Source organism: Panthera tigris, chromosome D4, assembly GCF_018350195.1.
Source record: "Panthera tigris isolate Pti1 chromosome D4, P.tigris_Pti1_mat1.1, whole genome shotgun sequence".
Classification (NCBI taxonomy): Eukaryota; Metazoa; Chordata; class Mammalia; order Carnivora; family Felidae; genus Panthera; species Panthera tigris.
Genome location: NC_056672.1, coordinates 79,208,450 through 79,233,643, shown reverse-complemented (window position 1 = coordinate 79,233,643; position 25,194 = coordinate 79,208,450). Strand labels below are relative to the sequence as shown.

The 25,194-nt window shown below is 38.1% G+C and overlaps 1 protein-coding gene across 1 annotated transcript in view; it reads left to right on the top strand.

Moving 5' to 3' along the window:
• Positions 1–25,194, top strand: part of MEGF9 (multiple EGF like domains 9) — an 89,797-nt gene that overhangs the window by 46,295 nt on the left and 18,308 nt on the right. The gene's annotated exons all lie outside the window — the stretch shown is intronic.

Below are 25,194 nucleotides of genomic sequence, written 5' to 3'. Positions count from 1 at the left end.
CCCGCACGTTTTGGGGATGAAACTTGATTAAACAAGAATTGTCTGGAAATTGCCTTTAAAATAGTATGTTATTTGGAAGTGACTTAATACAGTAGAACAGTGTCCCATAATCTGAGGATTTGCCTTCTCTGACATTGAATGTAATTATTCTTTGACCTAGTATGAGGCACCTAGCTTTTTGTGGACCCCAAGTCAAAACACTGAAGAGACAGTGTTATGTAATGAAAAGAACACAATCTTTAAAATCAATCTGACTTGGGTGTAGATCCAGGATCTGTTGCCACTTAGGAGCTTTGTGCTTTCAGCAAGTTATTTCATTTCTCTGAGCCTCAGTTTCTTTTCAGGGTTGTTGTGAAGGTTAAATAAATAGATGTATGTAAAATGCCTAGCACACATCACACAATGCATTCTGTTTTGTTTTAATTTCAAGGGAATATTGTTGGCTTAAATGAGAGAGTATTTTTAAAGAACTTTTATCTCCTTGGCAGAAAAGTTTCTTTATGCTAGGAGTAGCTATCTTGCTTTATAAATCATATTGTACTATTATGCAATATTGTATCATAGTGTACTTCTACTAAAAATATAGATGTGGGGCTCCTCGGTGGCTCAGTTGGTTAGGTGTCTGACTCTTGACCTTAGCTCAGGTCTTGATCTCAGGGTTGTGAGTTCAGGCTCCATGTTGGGCTCCACACTGGGCATGGAGCCTACTTCAAAAAAAAAAAGGGGGGCGCCTGGGTGGCTCAGTCGGTTGAGCGTCCGACTTCGGCTCAGGTCACGATCTCGCGGTCTGTGGGTTCGAGCCCCGCGTCGGGCTCTGTGCTGCCAGCTCAGAGCCTGGGGCCTGCTTCGGATTCTGTGTCTCCCTCCCTGCTCCTTCCCCCTCACATACTCTGTCAAAAATACGCAAACATAAAAAATATTTAAAAAAAAATACGTGAACTTGATTAAGAAGTTTATAACTTCAAATGCAACAATAATCGATGCTTATGACCATTAGTATTTTAAAATAGTTGTTTGTTTTAATCTTCACAACTCTTTACATAGGTTATTAAATCATAAGGATACTAAGTGGCAGAGGACGCATTCCCAGTTAGGATTCCAAACCCAGTGAGTGTTCTTATCACCATGCCATACTGCTTCCATAATGAGAAAGCTGGTAATCATTCTGTTATTTGAAGCTGAGAATACAGCAGTCGCTTATCATTGTTCCCTTCGGTCCGCTAAAAGCATGCCTGCACATCACATTCAGAAGGCTCACCTTTCTTACCATTTTATTTTATTTTATTTTATTTTTTTTTATTTTTTATTTTTATTTTTTAACATTTATTTATTTTTGAGACAGAGAGAGACAGAGCATGAACGGGGGAGGGGCAGAGAGAGAGGGAGACACAGAATTGGAAGCAGGCTCCAGGCTCTGAGCCATCAGCCCAGAGCCTGACGCGGGGCTCGAACTCACAGACCGCGAGATCGTGACCTGAGCCGAAGTCGGACGCTCAACCGACTGAGCCACCCAGGCGCCCCCATTTTAAAAGATGAGATTTGGAGAAGTTAGTTCATTCTGATATCCAATGGCATGTCTGCTGCTTCCTTTAGAATAAGATTCTGCAAATACATTTTTTCTTGAGTACTTTGGAGAGAGAAAACCGTGTTTACTTCTAGGCCAAACTGCTGTCTTAGAGGAGAAAGAAGTAAGGGGAGGATTGAGAGAGAGTTTTAAAAGCTGGAGAGGAGGGGAAAATTTTAAAATTCTAAATTCTAAAATTCATGTAATATCTTACTCTTTTCATTGATCTTTTATAAATTTTTTCTGTTTTATTTTCCCCTGACAGTTCAGGTCATTAGCTTACATCGGCTAAACACTATTCTGAAAATAGGTCGTAACTAGAGAGTAGTGGAAAAATGCTTTGGCCTAGTAACTCCAGGATCCAGGGCAGGGGGGTCTGTAAACTGCAGCCATGAACCAAATCCAGTCGGCTGCCTATTTTCGTAAATAAAGTGTCATTGGAACACAGGTGCCTTCATTTGTCTACACATTATCCATGACTGCTTTTGTGCTCCAGTGACTAGTTACAAAAGAGACCATGTGGCCTACAAGCCTAAAATATTTACTGTCTGGCTCTTTAAGAAAAAGTTTGCCAAGCCCTGGTTTAGGGTTCCAATCCTCGTAGATATTTCTGGGTAACCATGGAGCTTTGGGAAAATCACTACTTTTTTAAAAGCATTTGTCTTTTCATTTGTGAAGCAGTGGTAATAATCTATGTCCTATTTCTCTCCTGAATATAGTTGTTTTGTCTTAAGGATCAAACGAGAAAATGCATGTGTAAATTTTTACAATCTACACATTCTAGACAGACAATAAAAATAGTACTAGAAGCCATTTATTGAGCATGTACTGTGAGCTAGGGCACTGTGCTACCTGCTTTATGTGCATTATCTCATTTAATTTTCAAAAAACTCCCTTGAGGAGAGCACTATTATTCTCCCACTTTGAATATGAAAATTTTGATGTTTAGGGGGATTGTTAACTTGCGTAAGTTTGTATACGACAGCTACCATTCAATCCAGTTGAACAAATGTAATAAGCAAGTGCTTATTCTGTGAGGCAGAATGACTCCACAATTACACAATTGTTTTTCTTAGTAGAAAACGTCTTGGTATTTAACACTCAAATATCCTAGCATGTTCTTTTCTCTTGATTCAATGTGTTTTGGCTGATGGTTATATAAGAAAAATTTGTATTTGTATCCCAGTAACTCAATAATGCCATATACAGCATTTTAAACAAAGTGACATGTGGCAAGTCTTGCGTTAAATTCCAAGCATAGGGGTGCCTGGGGTGGCTCGATCGGTTAAGCGTCTGAGTTCGGCTCAGGTCATGATCTCACAGCTAGTGGTTTCGAGACCCGTGTCAGGCTCCGTGCTGACAGCGCAGAGCCTGGAGCCTGCTTTGGCTTCTGTGTGTCTCTCGCTCTCTGCCCCTCCCCCACTTGTGCTCTGTCTCTCAAAAATAAATAAAAATTAAAGAAAAAAAAATTCCAAGCATAATTGCTAGAATGTCAGTATCACATGTAGATGGTTTGTAAAGTGTATCTCAGGTCAACAAAGAGACGCGCAGTATGTTACTGTGTATAAGACAACTGTTAGCAACCAGTTCCTTTTGGTCAGGAAGTGACGTTTTGAGCATTTTACATCCTAACAAGGGAGTCTGTTACTTATATGTAGGTGCTTTACTGTGTTTTAGTTACACTTTAGGAAGTTTGTTAGTAGTTTGGGGTTGATATGTAACGAATTATAATTATTTTCATTTGAAATATTGGAAAATAGGTTCTTTGTTAGCATTTCATGTAGAATATATGATTTTCGGTGATGGATGATTGATGCTAAACAGGAGGTGGAAGATATCCGTATTTTATTATTATTATTACTTGATCTGCATGGACTATTTTCCATATATAACCAATGGGTTCTATTATCCTTAGTAGGTCTTTTTTTTAATGAGTAATGTGCGATTTTATATTATCTGCATACAAAGTATGCTGATTTCTCATATCCTTTACTGTCATCTTCTAATTGGCATCTGGAAGGACCTTGCTTCCCCCATAGCCCTTAAATGTGATGTGTTTCTCTCTCTCACTATTATCTCTGGACCCGGAGTTCGAATAGATATCTTCCTTGCTTCCCTTTGCCACTTTCAGAGTGCTCTCCTTTCTTCCTTATGCTCTCCTTTTGTCCTTTTTTTCCCCTAAAAACCCCACCTCCGAAGCTCATAGCAACATGGCATGCTGTTCTACCTCCTTGTTGCAGTTCCCTCTACCAGGTCCTACCCCTTATTTCTCATACATGGCTCACTGTTGTCTCTATCGCTCCATCTGTCAAAATTCTGGACGATTTCAGTATCTATAGATGATCCCAACAATGCTTTGGCCTTTCAGCTTCTTGACCTCTTTTCCAACAAGCCTTCCTCTGTGCTCCCACTGATCTTTATTTGTTTTACTTGCCCTATCTCTTGATTGCCCATGGCCCCAATGATAGATGTATTACGTTTTTTTGTGGTAAATCTGTAATCCTTTTCTATGGGTTACTGCAGAGCAATATTTAATTTAAAAATTTTTTAACAGTGTTATTTCAGGCAACTTGTCAGAACAAGCGGTGTATCACTAAAGTCATTCAAAAACCTGTACTTAGAGGAAGTCTTTAAAAGGAAGGCCCAGGGGCTCTAAATCCAGCCATACATGACATTTCTTACTACCAGAAAGGAAGTTAAATTGACATAAGACCAGAGGAACAGAAATGGGAAGTCACAAGACTGTGTACTTTGGCAAGAGCATATGGGTGAACTATGAGGAAAAACCTCTGTATTCTGCTCTGTTATAAATTATATATGAGTTAAGGAAATAGCAAATTGTAGGCAAGTAGTATGTGTGTGTGTGTGTAGTGAAAAGGAAGTGGAATCTGAAAATTGTGACTTTGATTCTATTCTTGGTTTAGCCTCTTACTGTATGACCTTGATGAAGATATCTGATCTCTCTGAGCCTCAATGTTTCCATCTGTAAAATAGGATTAGTGTATGTGACATGAGGATTTTTGTGAAACTTAACTTGTGTGTGTGTTTGTCCACTTACATTGTGACTGGCACATAGATTCAGCTCAGTAACTCCCAGGAATTGAATCTATTTTTTCTTTTTGAAACATGAAGAATAGAATTGGTGAGTCACAAAAGAGGAGGATCCAACCTGTGTTGGAATATTTGTTTTTGTTGGTAGGCTAAGGAAGCAATTGTTCATTCTAACAGAAAAAAAGTTTAAATTATTTCCTCCCATTTTCATAAACATATTAAGCCTCCTAAAATCGGACAATCTGTATTCTAGAATAATAATAATAGTTAAAGTTAATTGAACACATGCTAGGCACTGTCCGAAGCCCTTTGCATGTAACAGTTGATTTAATTGCCACAGCAGGCACTATTATTATAATTCTCACTTGCACAGGAAAAAAACAATCAGAAGTTAGGTACTTTGCCTAACTTACTAGGTAATAGCCAATAAGTAAAAGTGTTGGGGTTGAAATATTTGCAACTTGGATCTGGAGTTTGGGATATATTATATAATTACAAAAATTGTATATTAGATTATAGAATTGGTGACTCACAAAGAGGGGCAAAAATTTTGGAGTAAAACTATTGCTTTTGCTCTTGTCTAGAAGCCTATAATCTATGCTAGACTGAAGTGTACAAAACTAGAATCCAGTATAAAACAGCTTATAAATATATGCTGAATTTCCAAGTAGAATACAGTAGGAAAGGTATAAACTGAAGTAATAAGGACACAGGCTTTCCAGAGGAGGTGGGAACTGAGATATGCTTCCAAGTTATGATTTGGGAAGGCAGAGGACTGAGAAGGAGACCTGTCAGGGGCGCCTGGGTGGCTCACTCGGTTAAGCGTCCAACTTCAGCTCAGGTCATGATCTCACAGCTTGTGAGTTCAAGTCCCGCGTTGGGCTCTGTGCTGATGGCTCAGAGCCTGGAGCCTGCTTCAGTTCTGTGTCTCCCTCTCTCTCTGCCCCTACCCTGCTTGTGCTCTCTGTCTCTCATAAATGAATAAATGGTAAAAATAAAAAAAAAAATAAAAAAAAAAAAAGGAGACCTATCAGGAGAAAAAAAAAAAAAAAAAAACCCTGTGCAAATTTAAGTGAATTTCCTGAGATTATACAATGGAATGAGAAATCTGATCTCCTAACACCTACTTAAATTCTTATCTGTTTCCACCTCCCTGTTCTCTTTTTAAAAATAAATAGAAGTAGAAAAGTGGACACAGTTTCCATCCTGATTCTCTCATACATCTAACGCCCATGGAACAAACGGCTGGCTTTCAAAAAATTCATCTCCCTGTGCCTTATGCCCCTGTACTTTCAGCGGGAGTTGCCCCAGTGAGGGTAGAACTTGGCCACAGGAGCCAGATGTGGGTTGAGCAACGTCTTTATGTGCAAACACAGAGTCCTTTATATACTGACAGATGGCCGCCCCCTCACAGCACCATTGGTGTTCCAACCTGTTTAATCGGGAAGGAGTTGGTCTACAATATCTCAACTTTCCATTTTTGCTTTTGCAATGCATTTCTAATGTTTTCCTGATTTATATTTGGACATATGTCTAATAAGTGAATGGAGAAATCAGATAGCATTTTTGTCTCACGCCTCTTGCCTAGTGAGAGCCTGGGTCTCTTAATATGGCCCTTAAAATATTGTTAGGGCTGGCTTTATATGTAGACAGTTATATACTGATTTGAGATTTTTTTTAATGCATTTATAGCGGGCGAGTATACAAGGTGCATGATTTTAGACTGTCTCTGTAAGACAACAGAGAAGTTCTGTAGTGGTATAATATCCTTTTACGTAAAATCTGTGGTTGCTTCTGTACAGTGAGTATATTGTGAAATGTTTACTATTTTGAATTTTAATCATGAGAATATGCCCCGGGACAGAAGGCAGAATTTTATTCATGAAGTAGACTTATGCTGAGATAAATGTCAAATAAAAAGATGACAAGCCTCAGGGGCGCCTGGGTGGCTCAGTCGGTTGAGCGTCCGACTTTGGCTCAGGTCATGACCTCATAGTCCGTGGGTTCAAGCCCTGTGTTGGCTCTGTGCTGACAGCTCAGAGCCTGGAGCCTGCTTTGGATTCTGTGTCTCCTTCTCTCTGTGTCCCTCCCCTGCTCACGCTGTCTCTCTCTGTCTCAGAAATAAATAAACATTAAGAAAAATTAAAAAAAAAAAAAGATGGCAAACCTCAGAGGCTCCTATTCACATGGGGCTCTGAAAATCATCTCTTGTGTAATAATTGGGAGTAACAGCTACTTGTGTAAACTCTTTATTACTTTGCCTATAATTCTGGGAGATCAAGAAAAAGTGATTTATTAGTAGAAAAAATTAACAATTGAGGAAAGCTGTATCATTTTCTTCACTCACTTCATTTAATAAAGGCATTGCGTCTGGCAATTACGTGTCCAAAGACATTATCCCTGTGCTCACAGAGCTTACTCTCAGTGGAAAGATAGAAATGCAAACAAGCTATGAGTATTCATAAAGTGCACAGGAGATTCAGGGAAGTCTTAAGAGACGAAGCTGTGTTTAGGTTGCGACTTGAAAAATGAGTAGCAATTTGTATGAAAGAACAAGGGATCTTTAGTAGAGTGCAGGTGGCTTACTATTTCTTGAAGGCAAGAACACTTGTTAGCAGTGGAGAGGAAGGGTTGCAGGAGAGTAGGAAATGATAAGAGACGAGACTTTTGTCTGTCTGTTTACTGTTGTATCTCTAACACCTAGAACAGTGCCTGGCACAAGGTAGATTCGTAAATGCTGATGAATGAATAGAATGAATGAATGAAGAATAAAATAAACAGGGCCAGACCATAAAAGGCCTAATATGCAAACTTTATCCATTGAAGAATACCGTAAGGGGGGATATTGGATTTGCTTTTAAGAAAAATCACTCTGCCATTGGGGGAGTGGGAACATCCTTTTTTTTTTTTTTTTTTTTTTTTTTTTACAATATTTTTGTTTTTGTTTTTCTATTAACATTTCCTTTTAGCCTTGAATTTTTACTAAATTTCCTCCTGACTTAAAAATCTTGTTTCTAATCTGGGAATTTAAAATCTTGGTACTTAATGTTACCCCAATTTTTCCAAAGAGTTCAAACCACTTTAACACCAGAACATGGTAAAAATTTGCAGCCATTTCAAGCAACTGGTGGGCTTTTTATATATCGTCATTAGCTGGTACCATTAAGTGTTCTGAGAGGTGAGTGTAAAATGTAAAAAGTATGTGTTTTTTTTTTTTTTTAACAACAATTAACTTTCAAAGAGAAAAAAAAGAAAAATCACTCTATCAGAAGTCTGGTGGATAGAGAGAGTGAGCTGGGGCAAGGAGACCAGTAAGGAGGATATTGTAACAATCCAAGCAAGAGAGCTAAAGACCTGATGTAAGACATTGGCACTGGCATTGGCAATGGTGCTGGAGAGGTGGGAACCCATGTAAGAGGTATTTGGACAGTAAAATATACAGGGCTAGGTGGTTGTTCATATGTACAGAGTAAAGGGAAAGAGAGAGATGAATCTCCCATGTTTCTTTCTGGGTTGGGTGCATGAGTGAAGAGATATTCCATTAATTAGATAAAGAATACAGGTATATAAGCAAGATAGACGGAGATGATGATGTTAGGTTTTAAACATGTTCATTTTGAAGTGATGGTGGTATATTCAGATAGAGATGTCTGGTAGAGACTTGCATATATATTGTGTACCAAACTCAAGAAATCTTATAGCATATTCTTATGCTATTCCTTAGGAAAACAGAACAATGCCTCATAGCTTTAATTTTATTTAAAAATAATTTTATTTTATACCCTAATTATTCTTCTTGCAATTGTACCAATCTCTAGTTTAAATTATCTTTTTAAAATTCACTTCTGTATTTTTTCCTTGAAGGTAGAATTTTAAAAGGCAGCCATCTTAGTCAAAAGCAGGTAACTGACCTCAGCCTGTTTCCTATTGTAATTAATTTGTTCCAGTAGATGTTTGCACAGTGCCAATGGTTTATGTCTTAGAAGATATTTTAAGCATATTACACCAAGTATCATGGTAAGTTCATGGTAAAACAAATTAGACTAAAATTTGAATGTTAATAAATGGCCAGACAGAGGCTTATTCGGAAAAAGGCACCGAGTGCATTGAGTTTAAGTGTAAATAATGTGTGTCTGTTACGGTTTAGATAGCTCTGTATGTTTTTCAGCACACTTCTAGCTTACGTCCTCCATTCAATACAGTGCATGCTCTACCCTCCTGGTCTTCTAATTATTAACTAGAAGAACAGCTGTAGTCAAATAATTAAAAAAAAACCCAACACATCTTTCTTCCAGCTACTGATGACCTTTGAGAACATTAACATAACATGTCACAGTGAATTGATATAGTTGCTGTTGACCAAACATGGTACTTTCCTAACCCATGCTGCAGACTCTTCTACTTGTTTATTTTATTAGCCTACTTTTAGGCCAGTTTGGGATTAAAAAAAATTTTTTTTTAATGTTTATTGATTTTTGAAGGAAAGAGAGACAGAGTGTGAGTGGGGGAGGGGCAAAGAGAGAGGGGGACACAGAATCCGAAGCAGGATCCTGGCTCTGAGCTGTCAGCACAGAGCCCGACATAGGGCTCAAACCCATGAACTGTGAGATTGTGACGTGAGCTGAAGTCGGACGCTTAACCAACTGAGCCATCCAGGTACCCCTGGGATTTTTTAAAGAAATATTTTAAAGTTAAAGTTTTGTTATTGATAATATTAAATGGTAATTTATTTTGCTTCTTCTGAAAGACTTCCACAAATATGTAAATGTATATGTGCTAACACTACAAATAATCAAGTTTGTACAAATGCAGTATTTGGCATCAAGGTGTTTATTTAACAAATTATGTGCAAGATACTTTAATAGATCCTGTGGGAAATAAAAGATTAATAAGACAGTGGGTCTTACTCCAAAGGAGCTTCCAGCTTAGTAAGGACACCAAAAAAAAAAAAAAAAGTATATAAATAATTATAATATGAAGTAAAAATTGACATCATAAACTAAAAAGATAAAATGTTAAGGGGATTAAGAATCTGGGAGATCTCACTTATAGCTGAAAAAAATCAGAGATGATTTCATTGAAGAGATAGCTTTTGACTTCAGTTTTGAAGATAGGAAAGGATTAGGCATATAGAAGTGGACAAGGTGGGAAAGGATGTTATTATAGAACAGGAAAGATCAAGATTAATGACTCAGAGATGTGCCTATATAGGATGTAAGGTGGAAGGGAAGTGGGGGCAGAGGAGATAAATCTGTCAAGTCCTGCTGGGGTCAGGTCATGGAGGGCCTCAAGGCCAGACAAATGATCTGGATTTTATTCATGAAGTAGTCTTTAAGCGGAAGAAAGATCCGCATTGTGTCCTTGCAGTAGTAGGATGGGTGGATATAAGTAAGGGGAGATTAGAGGCAGAATGAAAACTAGTGAGGGCCCAAATTAGGATAATAACAGTAAGAACAGAGAGAATAAATAAATCAGAGAGAATAAATCAAACAGAATAAATTGTGGACAATAGCAAAAATGGCGATATGCCCCATGATAGCAAGAGTTCTGTGCCTAATACTCTGTCGTGTTTGTGATTCTTGCATTACTACATACACACAAATCTAAAGGTAGTTTGTATTTCTAAGTTGAATTTAAGGAATTGCTCAGTCTCAGGTTTCCTTCTCAGGCCCATACTCTCTCCCCGAGTTCCCATTCTTCCTTTGTTGATGGCCGCAGGGATCGAATCTGCTTTCCTATATGCTTCAGCGGTTGCGGCCGCCCACTGTGTCCCAGGGGATTTTTATTCCCAATGCAGCCTTGCTGCTGAGTGTCAGCAGGGTCCCCACATGCATGTTCTTTCTGTGTTGCTAAAAATAAATCCAAGGGCCCTTTACCTTTCGAGAGTTCTAAAAAACGATTAATCGTTGTAGAGAGGTTTGTAGGGGTAGCGAATATAAAAGATATGGGTAAGTTGAGTGGTTATATAATTGACAAACTTTTCCACAAACAAGGTGCAAATATAGGCATACCTCTGTTATTTTGCCAATTAATTACTCTGACACTCATATTGCCTCAGTAGCAGCCCAATTTCCTTTTGAGGCAACCCATTCTCCAACAATTAATTACTCATTTTCCAATATCTCTAGGGTTCAGCCCTTCTCTGATGCTGAGTATCAAGGGAATGCAATTCTAAACAGGTCACTGACATTACTGTTTTTCACTCCTATGTAGAAAGGCTGGGCTGAAGCCTGGCCCTGAACAGCCTGACAGATTGTGCTTGCTCACTACTGTAGTGATGCTTTTACTGGCCCAGATCCTTGCAGAGGCAGCAACAAGTCTTTGAGGAGGATGAGCCCATGCGTCAGTGCCAAGTTCTTTCAGGACGCTCTAAACTAGGGCTCCAGAGTCATAGATCTCAACAATCAGCCCCTTCAGTCTATCCATGCAGCCCTATTCCAGCGCGCAAGCCAGCTCCAAGAGTACCAGTGGAGGACATTTTGTAGAATCTTTCACCTAACAACCCCAAATCTCCCTCCCTCCCCGATAAAACAGGTCTTGCCAAACCTTTCCCCCAGGACAGCGGTGCCTACTCGCTCTGTACCACACAGCTAAGAGAAACTGGAACAAGTGATTCTTCACCCGGTCAAGAGAATTTGCTTCGCAACGACTTTCGATGCCTGCCCAAATGGCAAAGCGTTTGTAAACTTCTCTTGCTAAAGAAGAAAGAAACCACAGATTTAATCTCTAGTTAAGCATCTCTTGGATAGGACATTTTACTACACTTAAAAAGGTTAAAAATCTTATAAACATATAGTGGTTCTCTGACATGAAGTTTGACTTCTCTCTCAGATGAAAACACCACACAAGCTGGCGAATAACATTAGATTATTACTCTCACCGTCAACCCCAGAAGGAACAACATTAACATTTATTGAATGTTTGCCATGTGCCAGGCTAAATGCTTTATATGTACTAACTTGTAAGGATAAAACAACAACTGACTGAAGTGGTATTAGTCTCATTTCACAGGTGGGGAAACTGAGACTTGAGTGATTTGCTCCAAAACAGTCAGTGCCAGAAACAGGCTCAAACCAATACCTGTCTGACTATCCTGCCTTTAGTAGGCCCCAGTGTTTCTTAATTGAGTGGCTGAACCTCTGCTTATTTTCTAAATAAACCTAATAACCATCCTAAGTTAAGCTACCATACAGACAGATCCCCAGCATGAAAACTCATCATTTGAGTGATCAAGACAACATCATCAGTAATAAGTCCTGTGGTAGTATCATGTACCCCCTCATATGAGGCAATGAGAACGTCATGTTACCTCTGCGATTGTCTTCACTAAAACCCATACTCTCGGTCTAATTATGACAAGACATCAGACAAACCCAAATTGAGGAACATTTTTTAAAATAACTAGTACTCTTCAAAAGCTTCAAGGTTCTAAAAGACAAGGAAAGACCAAGAAACTGTCAGATTGGAGGAGGCCAAAGAGTCATGACCAGTAAACGTAAGGTGTTATCGTGGATTGGATCCTGGAACAGAAAAAGGACATTAGTGTAAAAATTAGGGAAATATGATAAGGTCTATATTTAATAGTACTATAGCAACGTTAATTGTCAATTTTGACGAATATACCGTAGTTGTATAAGAAGTTAACCTTAGGGGAATTTGGGTGACGAATATACAAGAACTGTCTGTACTATCTTTACACTTTTCTTTAAATCCAATATTATTTAGAAATAAAAAATTAACATGATTGTTAGGGCAGTCAGTCAAGGGAATATGGATGGTATTAGTGTTTTCTGATGACAGTGTAGTTGGTTCTACTGATAATTCTCAGCCTTGGGTCTGGAAGAGGAATCAGGATAAGGAAATTAACTTTGCTGGCATGAAGAGCTGCCACTTTAGATGTATGACATTGTGGTTAGAATATACAATCAAATTCATAGCCTACTTTACTGGTTTTAATATCTCTTTTTTCTCTAAAGTTTTAAAAGAGCGTCTAAACCTTGTATTAGTAGACTTAGGCTACAATAGGACTCTTGTTCCCACACAGAAGGCTTTGTCTTCCCCTGTGTCCCCTGAAAGAAAATTAAATCAGCATGACTTGTTCCATCTCAGATGGTTTTTTTTTTTATAGCAAGAAATATGTTTCCTAGAGGGTAGAGGGAAATACGGGACTGTTCATCTTTTTTCTCCTTGGATTTGATCTCCACTCAAAATATCTAAATTTGTCAATCCCAGAGAGAGATCTTGATTTGAAGTTTCTCCAAAGTTCCTATGAAAAGGGACACAAGTACTTTAGCTGTGATTATTTTAATATTTGAAGTGTATAGGACTAGTTTAGAAAATTATCAATTCCATTATTATCATCCTTTATATATTAGATGAATTCTCTGGTATGATATATTCAGTGTGTTTCAACAATTTGGGTATTTCGGGCTTGCTCCTGTGGTTATAAATTCAGTAGGTTTCCAGGTAATGTTAATAACTAACGTCTGTAAAGTCAGTTACAATTAATAGTATTTTCTTAGCCTGTACATTTAATCATTTGATTCTAACAACAACCCTGTAGGTAAGGTGAGGTTGAAGTAGTTAAGGATGATTTCCTACCAAATTACAGATGAGAAGTAATAATCGAAAGGTTACATGATAAGCCCAAGCTTGGATGTCTATTAAATTCCAGAGCAAGAGCAGTTAACTCCAGATCTTCTGACACCTATTCCATGTTCTTTCTGTTACCTTAAACTCCCATGGCATGCAGTTCTGGGCTAGTATATGCCCCTATGCTCAAGGTCACAAGTTCTTAACCTACAAGGAGAAAAGCACATGAAACGTAATGGTGGATATGTACGTTTTTCTGTGGAAAAGGTCTATAAGATTTAATAGATTCTCAAAGAGATCTGAGATGCCATCAAGTTTAAGAAGCTTTATCCTAAATACTATCAGGAAGGACATAGACATTCTTCTCACACTGCCAGAAGCAGTAATGAAAATATGGCTTATATTGTCAATAACAGAATCACTTCCTCCTCATCTGCCAATTCCTAACACATACACTATGACCATTTCCTTAATTAAGTTTTAAATTTGCTGATCCTGGGGCGCCTGGGTGGCTGAGTCGGTTGAGCGTCCGACTTTGGCTCAGGTCATGATCTCACCGTTCGTGAGTTCGAGCCCCGCGTTGGGCTCTGCACTGACAGCTTGGAGCCTGGAGCCTGCTTTGGATTCTGTGTCCCCCTCTCTCTCTGCCCCACCCCTGCTTGTGGTCTGTCTCTCTCTGTCTTTCAAAAATGAATAAACACACAAAAAATTAAAAATAAAATTAAATTTGCTGATCCTGATTTGGTTTTTTAAAAGAGTTCTATGATTGAATAAAATGCCCAGTAAAAGATATTATAGATATTTGAAAGAAAAGTTTTTACAGAAAAATATATTAGTTTTTTCAACTAAACTGTTCACCCAAGGAAGCTGCATAATCCAGGAGAGGCAGCAGGAGGAACAGAAGGAAACTAACATTTGATAAATCTGTTAAACCTCTGTTTTTGATGCTTTACACATATAACCTCTCTGACTTCGTAGAACAACTTAGATGTCTCGCTCTTAGAAACTGAGTTACTAAGCAATATGGCATAATTAATAAATGGTAGAGCTTAGATTTGAGCCCATGTCTATCTGACTCCAAGACTCTCCCCACTGTACCCTAAAATGGAATGGGCAAGATTAGATATGGCATTGTGAGTCTCAGTGTAAGTGTAGGTGTAGGTATGGGTGAACATGATTCATCAACCTAAGGAGTGGCCAATAGAGACATAAATCTGTAAATCAGAGCTGGGCTACAATGAAATTAAATATTGTATAGAAGAAGGCAACATGAGTATCGAGAGCATCCATAGAGAATCATTTGAAAGTCAGGAATTAGGATATTATAAATATCAAAGTTGAGTCCACTTGACTTGCTGGCGCTTAAATGGCTTAAATGACAGGCATTTGACATATGGGAGATCTGGAAGTAAGTGTTGTGAACCTAGTCATCGGGGTGGGAAGTGGGAAGATAGGACCACTGGGACCAGGAGCCAAGCATTGAGAAATTAGGGACAGTAGTTATAATTCAGCCATCTAAACTATAGAGAACTAAGGTCAAAGGAACCAGTAGCGAATGGGACTTAATGACAATTCACTGAGGTTGATTGCCTTAAGTACCCTCTTCTTACGTCAGAACTAACACCGAATTAAGAGTTAAGCAGTAAGCTCAGAGATGGAAATCAAGCAGCTTTACCAGTCAGGGGCTAGGAATGTAAAAAGTAGAGTGAGACAAGTATAATGATATTTTTCCAGTTAATCTACTGCAGTGCTTCTTCAGGTATGGTCCTCAGGCCAATATCAGCATAACCCGGGAATTGGTTAGAAGTGCAAATTCTTGGGTCCAACCCCAGACCTATTGAATCAGAAATTCTGAGATAGGGCCTAGCAATCAGAACCACTGATCTAGTGGACAATATGTTGCCCACAAAAACCTGAGGTCAACTTCTACCCAGAAGAAAACCAGGACTAATAACGAGGAGGCTGTTTGAGGCATTCCAGTCTCTGTTCTTTGTTTGTATGAGGACCATACAAGCTAAAGAGGCTTGGGCTTAAGCAAAATAGACTTTTCTTTGAGGGCTAGTAAATTATTTCTTTCCTTTCTGCTCTTTTTTGTCCTTCAAAGGACAAATCCAAGGGATCAGGATCAATGTCTTACAATGTTGACTGGCCCATCACGTACCAGTCATTAAATGTCTCATTTTGCTCACCTGAAATAAATATCCTATTTCAAGGATTCTTAGAGGTTTACTTAAATGTAACATAAAGTGGGGCACCTGAGTGGCTCAGTCATTTGAGTCTGACTCTTGATTTTTGGCTCAGGTCATGATCTCAGGGTTGTGCAGTCAAGCTCCACACCAGGCTCTGTGCTAGCATGGAGCCTGCTTGGGATTCTCTCTCTCTCCTTCTGCCCCTCTCCCCCACTCGCACTCTCAGTCAATCAATTAACCAATCAATCAATGGAACATAAAGTATCAAGATTAGGTACTTGGAAAATATTAAATGGACTAAATTGAAGACAAATATTGTACTCAGAAGGCATCATGAATTAATGAGGGAAGCATACATAGATTTTGGAGCCAGATTACCTGATCATTAAATGGAAAAATTTTGAGTGTCTATCATGTGCCAGGCACTGTGCTAGGCCCTGGCTATATAACGGTGGAGAAAAAAGAAAACCAGATAAAACCCCCTGATTTCATAGAGCTGACATTCTAGATGGGGAGAGATTTAATAAACAATGGAAATGAAATATATATTATATTAAATAGTAAGAGATCTTGTAATTTTAGATGTTGTGGCTAGCCAAGGCCTTGTTGAGAATATAACATTTGAATCAATAATGAAAAGAAGTAAGGGAGCATGCCTCATGGGTCCCCTGGGTGAAGGCTATTGCTAACAGAACGGACAGTGGGTGCAGGGTGTCTGATACAGAAACATCCACAACGCGTCTGAACAACAGCAAGGTGAGCATAGCTGAAGCGTTGGAAGATGGGAGAAGGGATTAGGGGAGCGCTAGGTAAAAGCAAAATCTATACGCGGATGCTGAGAATACAGTCCTTCCAACATGTCTGTTTTTAAAAACATTTATATGAAAAACTTGAGGGGAAAAGTTGGTTCAGAGACAAACAGATAAACAGAACAGAAATGAAAGCCCAGAAACACCCCATGTGTATAAAGATATTTCACATGTGGCTGAGTAGGTACTGAAGTTTAGTGATGCACCTCAACAACACTAGGCGTGTAGTGGCAATACTTGCATAGTTTTTACTATGTGGCAGACACTGTTCTGCCTGCTCAACACGTCCTAACTAAATTAATCTTCACAAACCTGTGAGAGAGAGACTATTATTTTCTCCATTTTACAAGTGAGGAAACTAAAGCACAAAGAGTTTAAGTAATTTATTTGCGGTCATATGGCTAGTAAGTGATAAAGCCAGGATTTGAACCCAGGTAGTCTAACTCCAGTGTTTATATGTTAACTACTTTGTTAAAATATACAACTTCTAGACAAGCCTCAAACTGAGAGAAGATAATTGTAGCACATTAAACTGACAAGGGATAGATTTGTCAAGAATATATAAAGAACATCTACAAATTAACGTCAGAAATAGGTGGGAAAAAATTTGTAACTCTGTGTGGTGACAGACGGTAGCTAGACTCATGATGGTGATTGTTTCTCAATGTATACAAATATCAAATCATTATGTTGTATACCCGAAACTAATATGTTATGTGTCAATTATCCTTTTATAAAAAAAAAAAAAGAATACTTGGGCAGACTTTTCATAGAAGAGGAAACGCAAATGGCCAATAAACTTGAAAACATGTTCCATCTCATTAATCTGGAGAATGTATTTAAAAACCACAGTATGATACCATTTCGAGCTGCCAGATTGGCAAAATTTTTAACGCTGATGATATCAAGTGTTGGTGAGGATACAGAGCAATGGGACCATGATTCCATTGTTAATAGGGGTGCAAATTGTGACCGCCACTTTGGAAAACAGGCATTGCCTTGTATGTTGGTGCTGTACAAGCTACTACCTAGGAATTTTATTCCTTGGTATATACTCTAGAGTAAAGCATGCTCATATGTACCAGAAGATATACAGGTGTTATCTATACTACCTAATGAAAACAACCCAAATGTCTACAAGAATGAATACAATAGGGTTATATTCATATGATGAAATACAATACAGCAGTGAAAAAAGAGTGACTACAGCTGTACAAATGTATATCAATAAATCGATAAACCATAATACTGTATGGGACAAAGTAAATCAAAGAATACATGATGTTTATTAATATAAGGTTTAAGAGCAGGCAAAACTATCTGATACATTATTTAATAATACATATAGAAATGCTAAGCCTCTAACAGAGCTGAACTGACTAAAACACTTAGCTGCTTCTGGGGCAAGAGAAGGGAATGAAGTTGAAGGGGGAGCTTCAAATGTCTTGTCTAGTGGATATGAAATTGTTAAGTTTGGTGTTCTTTCTTACATTCTATTGTCTTTAAACTTATCTGCCTCTGAATGAATGATATATTTCACAATTAAAAAATAAAGATTAAAAAAGCATTGCAAACAACAGATGTTGGCAAGGATGCGGAGAAAGAGGATCTCTTTTGCATTGTTGGTGGCAATGCAAGCTGGTGCAGCCACTCTGGAAAACAGTATGGAGGTTCCTCAAAAAACTAAAAATAGAACTACCCCAACTGCACTACTAGGCATTTCTCCACGGGATACAGGTGTGCTGTTTCGAAGGGGCACACACACCCCCATGTTTATAACAGCACCATCAACAATAGCCAAAGTATGGAAAGCGCCCAAATGTGCATCGATGGATGAATGGATAAAGAAGATGTGGTATATATATACAATGGAGTATCACTCGGCAATCAAAAAGAATGAAATCTTGCCATTTGCAACTACATGGATGGAACTGGAGGGTATTAGGCTAAGTGAAATTCGTCAGTCAGAGAAAGACAAAAATCATTTGACTTCACTCATATGAGGACTTTAAGAGACAAAACAGATGAACATAAGGAAAGAGAAACAAAAATAGTATAAAAACAGGGAGGGGGACAAAACATTAAGTGACTCATAAATATGGAGAAAAACTGAGGGTTCCTGGAGGGGTTGTGGGAGGGGGGGATGGGCTAAATGGGGAAGGGGCATTAAGGAATCTACTCCTGAAATCATTGTTTCACTATATGCTAATTTGGATGTAAATTTTAAAAAATTAAAATTTAAAAAAAAAAAAGCATTGCAAGGTTCTATCAATAAAGCTGTTAGGGGTGAGGAGCTTTGCAAGGAAACTGGCCAGCATTGGGGCATTTGCAAAACAGTGCCAGCTGCAAGTAGGAAAATAGTGCTCCCAAGTCAGAGAATTGGATTGACACAGATCAGAAGCAATGTCTCACTTCCTTGGCAATCACTTTAAAATCCCATTCGTCAGAGGAGTTATTTAAACAACTGACAGTTGAGCCAGGAGAAGATTAACATAAGAAACCTTTTCCAGGAGCGTTGCAAGTCTATTAATATGAGCACGTTAAATCCTTCTGTCTTGCTTTCATTAAATACACAGAGGTAATCTATAAAATAAAGGAGAGAGAAAAAAGCCAGGTATTAGAAGGCAGAAGACCTGGGTTCTAATTCTGATTGCCCTCTGGATGTGTGACCTTGAAAATTGAGTCAGTTCATGTCATTGAAACTCTATTGATTAGGGATGTTGAGTATTAATATTTGGCCATGTATAGAGCTACTCATATTTGGAAGGCACTTCAATATGTAATTTTAACTAATTTCCACAATCTTTTGGAACAGGGATTATTATTCTTATTTTTCAGACGTAAAAACTTGCTCAATAATCAAGTAGCTAGAAAGTGGCAAAATTGAGACTTATGAATGCCATAGAATTATTGTAAGAACTAAAATAACTAATGCATATGTAAGTATTGTGCTATGCACTTCATTTATGAGCCCACAGTGTGTTAATATTGTAAGTGTTAATATTTCCTCTGACTACCTCATCCCCAACAGGTTTAGAACTCAAAAGTTTAGGACGTGGGTTTAAAGGACTTGGTCCTTAGCACTGTCAATCTCAGTATTTTTGAGTTAAAGAGGTTTTTGTTTGCTTGTCTGGAAACTAAGCCACCACTTATGCTGTCATTTCCGTGAGTTCTAAATTCTAGGCACTACAAGTTAATTTTTGGAACACAGCATGTACACAAATCAAGTATTAATAATTACTCTTTCAGGTTAGTATCCAAGGTATATAAAGAACTTCTAAAACACAACACCCAAAAAACAAATAATCCAATTAAAAATGGGCAGAAGACATGGCTAGACATTTTTTTCAAAGACATACAGATGGCCAGCAGACACATGAAAAGATGCTCAAACATCAGTCATCATCAGGGAAACACAAATCAAAACTACAATAAGCTATCACCTCACACCTGTCAGAATGGCTGAAATCAACAACACAAGAAACAGTAGGTGTTGGCAAGGATAAGGACAAAGGAGAACCTCTTATACTGTTGGTGGGAATGCAAACTGGTGCAGCCACTCTAGAAAAAAATACGGAGTTCCCTACAAAAGTTAAAAATAGAACTACCCAATGATCCAATAATTGCTTAGGTATTTACCCAAACAATACAAAAATACCAACTCAAAGAGATACATGCCCCCTGATATTTATAGCAGTGTTATCTACAATAGCCAAATTATGGAAAGAGCCCTTGTGTCCACTGATTGATTAATGGATAAGGAAGACGTGGTGTAGGCACACCATGGAATATTACTCAGCCATAAAAAAGAATGAAATCTTGCCATTTGCAATGACATGGATGGAGCTAGAGAGTATCATGCTAAGTGAAATAAGTCAGTCAGAGAAAGACAAATACCATACAATTTTGCTCATATGAGGAATTTAAGAAACAAAACAAATCAACAAAGGGGGTGGGGGAGAGAGGGAGGGGGAGAGAGAGAGAGAGAGAGAGAGAGAGAGAGAGAGAGAGAGACAGAGACAGGCAGTAAACCAAGAAACAGAGTCTTAACTATAGAGATGGTTACCAGAGGGGAGGTGGGTGGGGAAGATGAGTTATATAGGTGATGGGGTTTAAGGAGTGCACTTGTTGTGACGAGCACAGGGTGATGTATGGAAGTGTTGAATCACTATATTGTATACTTGAAACTAATATTACACTGTATGTTAACTGATGAATTGAAATAAAAAAAATTTTTTTTTCAAAAAAAATTACCCTTTCATTGAGCAAAGCTTTTACAATGGTTACAAAAGAATACAATGTTGACATATTTGAGAACCATCTTCTTTTCTAGGAGATGATACTGAGATGATACTGAAACCTCATGCTTTTTCTCTTTTCAAAATGACTTTTAAAATGCAGAAATCTCTTTCAAATAATGGAGTAATTGTGTGGGCTTGAGTATTTTATGGCTGTATTTATTCCATTAAACAAAGTGAAGGCAATGAGAAAGAACTTTACTAGTTGAATTAAGTTAAGGCTTCCAAGTTATGGCTCTGGAAATATTACACTTTCTATTTTTTTGCCATTAAGGTTTATTTCTGACTTTTCAAATAAGCTTTTAAATTTGATTCTGGTAAGATCAGCTATCAGAAAATATTTTTGCACTTAAGCAATACCCTTTTTGAGTGTTAAGAATTTCTGTCTGAATATGGATTTCCTCTAAGAATATTTTAGACTATTTGCCCTCAAAAATACAAGGAATGTCTCGTATAATGGCCCAATGTTTTCAACAATAAAGCTATCTTTTTTTTTTCTCCAGCAAAGGAGCTTTGCTCATTGCATAATGGTCTTTTCCATGATTGTAGAAAGACAGAGGAACACAAAATGCATATGGTTTTTTGCCAAAATGCCCAATTACTGGGTTTCTTTCATAACCAAAAGGAGAAACTAATTTTTTATTACCTTTACAAAACCATGACACAAACATGAAGTTCAGAATTGCTAATAACTTTTCATTTTCTGTGTTTTCCCATGTAAAGACTTTCTAGTTAGTAAAACTTTCTCCAGCTTCCTTTTAATATCTTTAATACATTGAGAGACTTTATAATCAGCAATTTTCTGTTCCTTTCATACTATGTTTTAAGTAGTAGTTTCAGTCTCCTTCTATGTGTACTAAATTGTTTTGAGCTATTAAAGAAAAGATAGAGGAAAATTGATACCTCTGATCATCTATTTTTTTTCTGTTTCTCGTTCTTTCCATGTCAGAGTGCCAACATGAGAGCTGAGGGGGAAGGAAGGAGGAAAAGCGAGGCTTGTGGAAAACCACAAATAAATTAATTTCCCCCAATTAGAACTGTTATCTTTTTAGTTATTTTGTGACTGCTTGAGTCCAAATTGATCACATGTTATCTAAAGATATGCCACGCACATATAATTGATATTTTATAACTCTCAGGAAGAACATAAACAGCACAAAAGGTGCCAAGACATTTAACAATTTAGAAAAACATTAAACCAATTAGCTAGTGTGTACAAAAACTCCTCCGGTCTCACTGGTTTTGGCCCCACCTTATGTAGGATTTTGCAGATCCTTTCCCTTCTCAATTAAAAAAATTTTCTTTCCCCAAACCATTTCTCCCAGGTTTTCACAATGTGCTCTCTTTTCCTATAGCCACCTTTTTGCTCCATACTAACGATTACCCTATATTCTTGCAGTTTTTCCAGGTTTGTTAATGGAATTAAAAAAATTTTTTTTAACATTTATTTATTTTTGAGACAGAGAGAGACAGAGCATGAACAGGGGAGGGGCAGAGAGAGAGGGAGACACAGAATCGGAAGCAGGCTCCAGGTTCCGAGCCATCAGCCCAGAGCCCGACGCGGGGCTCGAACTCACGGACCGTGAGATCGTGACCTGAGCTGAAGTCGGACGCCCAACCGACTGAGCCACCCAGGCGCCCCGTGTTAATGGAATTTTAAAAGTAAATAACTTAGCCTTGTCTAGAGACTCCAGCCCATTTTCCTTAGAATTCTCAGGAAAAAATCAAGACCCACAATTCCTGTCATCACCTTCCTAGTGCTTTCATGCCAGAGTACCGATTATATGCCAGATACTGTGCTGAGTGCCCTGGGCATGCTGTCTTTCATTCCCACGGTAACCCTACAAAGTTTGGTATACTCGTCTTTATTTTGCAAATGAGAATCCTGCGTCTAAGGAAGAAGATGCACTTGGTCCCAGCTAGTGACCAGCACAGCTAGAACATGAACCAAGCTCTCGGTCTCCTCAGGCGATGAATTTTCCATAGGCCCGGATACTTCCCCTCTTATGGTCCACCCTTCCCGTGCTAGTCAATGGTGTTATAAAATAATGGAAATCCTGGAGACTTTCCATTTACTCATCTAGATAATTTTTTAAAGTTTGACTTAATTAAGTAATCTACACCCAAAGTGGAGCTAGAAGTCATGACCCCAAGATCAAGAATGGTGTGCTCTTCTGGCTGAGCCAGCCAAGCACCCCGCAAGAGATCATTTCTCAGTGTTCAAGCCTTGTAATAGTTGTTCACAGTTACGAATGTGATAAATTTTATAACTAAGTACTTAACAACCATAAGAAAATCTGAGAATTCTGTTTGGGATAATTTAAGAAATGTATAGAATATACTTAGTTATACCTTGTACAGCATAGTTCCACAATGCTTGTGCTTTCTTTGTAAATAATTCTATATTCGTCTTTCTGATGTAATTCTCCATACTCTATTAGTACTTAACTAGTAACTAACTCATGTCTGTAAAAGCGACACCAGATGAGCAAATTCTATCTTAAATTCTTTGTTAGTTGATCTCAGAAGTATAGATTTCTGACTTCTGTTCGAAATCTAGTTCTGTGTCCTTATTTGCCAGATATGAAGCTATGAGTCTTTGGTCCTTTCATTTCAAATCTCTGGATACACATAAGTGGTCTGTTAACAGGACTTTTTTTCCCCCTGTCTTTGATTTCATTGCATTTATATCATTGACCTTTGCTTCAAAAAGCATTCAACAGCCTCTAACAGAGGGAGACCATGAAAGGGGGTGTTGTAAAGGCTTTATTCTGTAAAAGAAGTCACACACAGGGAAAGCTTTATATTTGCTGAGTGATTTAATTCTTATACATGCAGAAATTGGCGATGGGCCATGAGTAACATGGAAAGCACCACCTAGTGCAGTCTCACAACCAAACTTTCCCACTCCCTTCTATATTTAAAAAGAGAGAGAGAAAGCAGCTCCTTTCCCATTGTTTTAAAATCTACCCAGGAAAAGTGAAGCATGGTATCTAGACTAGCCAACCACTTTATCAGGATCCATAAAGCCACTCATGGATTTTTGTTTGTTTGTTTTAACATCAGCAACTAAGGAGCACCGTCTCCAGGGAGAAAGATGACTGCTTAAATCGGTCTTTTGAGTGCGCAGAGCAGAATTATGACGGGAAAGTCCACTTACAGGAATAGCAACCACTTTGAGAGCACTGGCTATGTTATGATTATGAGATATCATGAAGTGATTAGGTATTCCAACATAATATCATTTTCTTGTAGGTTGGTGAGTTCGGCAAGCACTGTCATTAAGAGTAACTGTTTATTCTTCCGTATGCCGAATAATCTAATCATGTAGAGAAATGAGGAACAAACATATTTTGATTAACTTTCTAAAAGCCTTGGAAATTGGCTAATAAATTGTTGTTAGCAATTCTTTGGAAAGCACATTATTTCCTTTATAATTTTCTGACAGTCGAGCGAGACTTAAATCGACTAGTTCCTTCTTGTTGAGTAATAAGATATTCCTGCACTTCATATTTGATGAATACAGATTTACTTTTTAGATCTTTAAGTACCTTGGGATATTCTTGGGTAAGACTGTGTAAGTGTATGCGGTGGGGTTTTTCCTCTTGTTTTCTTTTTTTGTGAAGTTACTTAAGAGACGTTGCTTGGTAATGTACATTTCTGTTGCTTGTCTAAAATCAAGCCTGGTCTTCTGCACTATGAACAGTATAAATTTTATTTAAGCATCAACATATTTGGGCTTGCATCTCTGGGAACCTTGGACTTTGCTAGGCTGCCATTTCTCTTCAAGCAGTGGGAACTCTTAGCTTCTGTTGAGGAAGACCTGAAATTTACTGGAAGTAAGGAAAAAGACCACAGTTTATTCTGGGCAAGGCAGAAACAGCTCACTGGGGTGAGAACCTAAATAAATGGTAAATTGTGGTGACTGGAATCTGCAGAATGAAGCTTGATACCCAAGTAGGTATCAAGTTATTTGGCAGGCAAATTTCTTGGACAAATTTAGATTCAGGCTTAGGGAGTGGCAGGTAGCATGGTATAGTAAGAAAAGTCTAGCTTTGTATAAATCAGCCTGACTTACTAGGTGTGGACAATACTTCAGTCCCTCCCCCACCCCGATTTCCCTCAGTAGTAAGACGAGGATTATGACTTCCACCTAGTAGGGTTATTTTCAGGATTAGAGAACATATGTATGTTTATTGACATAGGCCACCAACAAATGATGGCTCATTATTTTTATCATCATCTTCAGCAGCAGCATGACTCCTGCTTTTAGATGCCTCCATTTTACGTTTTTTGTAAAATTACTTGTTAGTCAAGCAATTGCATAACCTATATACTAGACAGCTTTGGGAGAGGAATACAGAGTTCAGTGGGTAACTTTTCAGGATACAAGACTTTGAAATATGTAAAATATACATTATTTACATAAGCCTGGCTTCCTTTCCCTTCTGGACTGATTTTGTTTGAGTAAAGCCCTAAAAATATTCCATGTAGAACTGTTTTTCTGCTTTTCTACTCCTTTTTGGCATAGCCTGGGACAGTGCAGAGAACTGTAAGTAGGAGAGAGAAGTAAACTTTGACTCTAGCTGCTCAAGAGAATTTTTTAGGGATGGAGGGTGAAAGCCTCATTATTTAGCCCAGGGGATGCCGACAAAAAAGAGAGGCATATCTCAAAAACAAACAAACAAACA